The sequence below is a fragment of the Penaeus monodon genome, chromosome 3, assembly GCF_015228065.2.
Source record: "Penaeus monodon isolate SGIC_2016 chromosome 3, NSTDA_Pmon_1, whole genome shotgun sequence".
Classification (NCBI taxonomy): Eukaryota; Metazoa; Arthropoda; class Malacostraca; order Decapoda; family Penaeidae; genus Penaeus; species Penaeus monodon.
The window spans coordinates 5,775,694-5,780,872 of NC_051388.1; the positions used below are offsets into that span (position 1 = coordinate 5,775,694).

Genomic DNA, 5,179 nt, shown 5'->3' on the forward strand with positions numbered 1-5,179 from the left:
AGAGAATGTGTCACTGTTTGCCAGATGCATTTTACATTTTGCATCCACTTTTGTCAAAGTTTTGTTCTCAACGCTGATGGACAAAACTTGCAACCAACACTGTTTGCATCACTTTAAATTTGTGTTACCCAGTGCTTTCTGAACATCTGCGTAAATTTGGCTTGTTTCTGGCATCTTGATATAATTGATTTAGCACAAAAGGTGAACAAAGAGAGCGTCAGCTTTCGCAACACACAGCAAGGGGTGATTGTAGACTCTATTGCTGTCGATCATGGGACTGCATCAAGAAAACCGTTTCTCCGTTCTCATATATGTCAATAGTAATAACAACTTCATTGATTTACACTGCATGTAGGCTAAAACGACTGAATTTTGTTGTTGCGTTCAGCCACCAGCAAAAATATTCTACGGCCAGATCTAACCAAAGACTTTTGGATTGGCATCACTGCGGGTCGGTTACCTACTAAAGAATTCTTCGAACACACACACACACACACACACACACACACACACACACACACACACACACACACACACACACACACACACACACACACACACACACACACACACACACACACACACACATTTATAATATATATATATATATATATATATATATATATATATATATATATGTATGTATGTATATATATATTCATATATATATAAGGTGTATATATATATGTATGTATATATATATATATATATACATACACACACACGCCACCACACACACAACACACACACACACACACACACACACACACACACACACACACACACACACACACACACACACACACACACACACACACACACACACACACCACGCACGCACGCACGCACGCACGCACGCACGCACGCGCATACACACACACACACACACACACACTCACACACACACACACACACACACACACACACACACACACACACACACATATATATATATATATATATATATATATATATATATATATATATATATATATATATTAGCCTGGGTTAGCCCTAACAACAGTCTTCGAATTACTTTACTCTTGTGATTCAATCTAGGTTATTTCAGGTAGATTTAATACTATTTTTGATCATTGAAACTACAGATCAATATGACAATATTCTGCCCCAGTATTCGATGAATTAAATTTATTCTTATTTATATATGTGCCATCATTATTGATTTATTCATTCACATATATCTTTATTGTCCAAGAGACTAATGGGTTCCTCTTTTAATAGATAATGTATTTCTCGTGTCTATGCACTTCGAGTGATTTCACTGGTGTAAATGTAGTTTCTTTTTGTTTCGTCTACCACTGTATCTCTGTGGTGTGATTCCTTTCTTGTCCAGTGTCCTATAATGTAGGAATAACAAAATGGGATTATATGAAACACTGTGTGCAAAAGGAACTTAGAAATTGATTTCGTAAAAATACAAATTAACTAAAGTCCCTTGACCCCTTGCCCACTAACTTCTGGGGAAGACGTAATGGAACCTGTAGTTAACTCCGCACTAATGCTAGAGATAATCTTTTATTTCTTTCCATAGTGCCTACGCTTAATTGCTTAGTTTTCTTCTAATGAGTTCCTGGAGTCAATACTGATTCACCTTCACTCAAATGATGCTTCAAGCTGAACTGCCTTGCCAGGTCACCTAGACAAGGGGCTGGTTGTTCGGTTGTATGGATGCTGAGGTAACAGTTTCAGGTGGCGATTTGTATTTTGGCCCTTATCTCGTGTTAAAGTAACCACCAATATCGTCCACAAGTATTGGACCACTAACATAAACACAGCATGTACAACTGCAGCCTCACTACCACCAAACTCTACTTTGTGGTTTTATTCCCTTATATTTTCCTATCATCATAAGTAACTAAGGGTTACATTTTATCAACTAATGCATTAAATATAGCATAACTAGAGTGTCACTGCTTCCGGACGATATATATATATATATATATATATATATATATATATATATATATATATATATATTATATATATATATATTATGTGTGTGTGTGTGTGTGTGTGTGTGTGTGTGTGTGTGTGTGTGTGTGTGTGTGTGTGTGTGTGTGTGTGTGTGTGTGTGTGCAATATATAATATATATATATAATATATATATATATATATATATATATATATATATATATATATATATATATATAACTGCACATACAAAATTTGACACAGTCGTATTGAATGTGTCGAGTAGTGTGTGTGAGTGTTCAGAATGAGATTCAGATACCCAGAATAAGTATTCAGGACATTTCTAAATACATTATTTACAGTATAACAGACCACACACGTGGGTGCATATATAGAGTAGACTTTCCATGCACTGGGATAAGATTATAGTGTGCTATACAGTAAGTTAATATCTTATTGTATAGCATCCTGTGTAGAACGTATTCTGCAAAAGCATCATAATATAACAAAGTAGCGCCTTTGTGGATACATTCTATGTAATATTTGAGTTAGCGACCTTGAAGCATCAAACGAGCATCTATAAGTTTCTAGAATGTATATATCGCACAGTTAGATTTTGTTGAAAAATAATTCAGAACACAATAGGAATATTATAGGTATAAACGTGGCCAGTTAAGGCATTTTGTTACGTAAATACTAATTTAAAATTTAAAGACCCTCAATTGGGATGTCCATTTGTAACCCAACGTAATCAACGCGATTTAAAGGCTGTGCCTCCGAGTCTCTCCTGTTACGGCGATAGCTACGATAACCTGTGGTATTTTACATCAAGAGTGACGTCTCGGATGAGAGGAAGTATTGGGAAGAACTTGTAACGTGAACTGACATCTTACGGAGAAGACTAAGCGTTGAGAAGGTAAACGTCTGCAAATCATTTTGAATGTTGGTTTTATATTCTTTCTATTTCCTCTTTATTGAGTCATTGCATGCATATCGTATTCTGTTTTTTTTTTGGACACCGAAATTACGTGAATAATGTTAAGTGAATTAGGACGATTGTTTTCTTTAGGAACGGTACTTTTTCACAATATCTTCGCACAACTGATCGCGAGTATGGATGGATTCCTCTCACCCTCTAGAGCAGAACTCCTCCTACCCGACATTCTTGGTCACGATTGTTTACTATATGACCTCGTCCCTCTGAGACTAAGTCCCTGTTGGTCCACAAATTTTGTCATATGAACCAGAAACTTTTCTAAGCTGGGGTTTCACCCCCAGAACCTCCTCCCCCCAGACCCCATATTTCCCAATTAGGTACTTTCCCCTGAACACCCACTCAATTCCCATGAACTTACTCTTGGTGCTGCTTTAGTCACTACTTGTTTTCTTCATTTCTGATGTTATTCTTTGTCTGCGCAGATTATTTCAAATATCAGTGAGTACTTTTTCCCATTCTTTATAATAGTGTCATAACATTATCTAGTAAATGTATACCCAAGTATTACCAGTTGCACATATTTCTTATTATCAACTTAGGAGGGAAATAGCATAGATGAAATGTTTATGTTTGGTTATTCTGTCCAATACATGCACAATTTATCATCTACCATAAGGATCTGGAAAATTGAAACTAAACCATTTTCTTGGGATGAAATATTCCTTGTTTGTATAATGTTCTTACACAGTTGTGTTCTGTAGCATCTGACTTGATGACATAACTTAAAAATCTGATGCTGATGTTCATCACATTTGATAAGGTTGTATTTCATCAGATTTATACTATATTTTTGGGAGGAACGAGCATGGTTTCTCACAGGAAAAAAAAATCCACATCCATTTACAATCAATAATTACAGTAAATTCCTGGATTCTTTTCCCCCCACCAAGGTACACTACAAATGCAGTAAATCATATTTGAAAATTCAAGCACCTATTATGTATGAAAACCATTTCATACAGTTCCTTGTGATCAAATCAGAATTATACAAAATAAATTGGTAATTGTGAATCAAACAATTACTGATGATATTTCATCAGTAGATGGCATTTACAAATAACTATAGGTAAAAAAAAAAAAAAAAAAAATAGGGCAACACTATTTTCACTAATTATAGTAGTGTTGAGTCAAGTATTTGTTGTAGTCTCAGCATTTGTCATCACTGGTAAAGAAGACCAATATTTTGATATATTTTAACAGCATAAAGCTTCTTAACCTCTGAGGCCATGGTAATCATTTCATGCCACACAAGTAAAAGAAAAAATTATCCACCCTGCCTACCTACCTACGAATGGTTTTACAGAGATAGTGTCACACTGTGATATCAAACCGAATCCATCTATTGCGGTAGCAAATAATAGACAACAAACTTTGGCTATTGTTGCCAGACATAGAATACTAGTTATAATTTTCAATAATACTGTGTATTGCTTTGTATATTTAAAACTATCAAATGTATTTGCTCATTGTTTGAAGATGTTTACTTTGTGTGATTGATAGATGGATTTTACTAGTTCTTGCTATGCTGTGAGTATATCATACTAACCTTTAACCATGGCACCACCATAATGATGTTGCACCCTCATGTCTTCGACACATTTTTCCCAACTTTATACTGGTTTGTCAAGGGAAAGAAACCAGTCAATCACGGTATATATTCACTCAAGACATTGCAAGTTACCACAGCCAATTATGAGGCATGTGTTTGCATGTAAAAGGAAAGACGGAAGTGAAAATACTCGATATATACTAACTCAATTTTATTTCAACATATCATAATGACTGATTAGATGGAGTGTAGTAATATTGTCGTGGAAAGGAACTGGGGACCCTACCACGTACTCACTCCAAGAGCATCACAACATGAAAACTACAATTAAGTATCATGCTGTGATCACGGCGGCTCAGACATGAACCTACCATTAAAAAAAAAAAAAAAAAAAGTAATATTGTAGTCTCCCCTGAAATGTAGTTGTATCATAGTCTCCCCAGAAAATAGTCATAAATTTCTGGTTTACTTTTATTTCTTTTTCATATTATAAATATACTTTCTAAATATGGCAGTATAATTACTGTTTGGTCAAGAGACATCATCCTGGGCTTTAAGGAACTTATACTGTTGTCAAACTGAGATTGACGGTTTAGCTACATCTGTGGTAACAACAATGCACTAGTGATAACAACAAGACAACAGAAGTGTAATTTTTTGTCACAATTAAATATTTACTGATTTCTTACTTTTCTCTGAA

The 5,179-nt window shown here is 35.0% G+C and overlaps 1 long non-coding RNA gene across 1 annotated transcript in view; it reads right to left on the reverse strand.

Moving 5' to 3' along the window:
• The window catches only part of LOC119591072, a 7,528-nt gene extending 7,065 nt beyond the window's left edge, over window positions 1–463 (reverse strand). The window contains exon 1 of the long non-coding RNA XR_005230314.1: window positions 1–463. This exon is cut by the window's left edge and continues 350 nt beyond it. This is a non-coding gene — a long non-coding RNA (uncharacterized LOC119591072).
• Window positions 464–5,179: the final 4,716 nt, after the last annotated feature.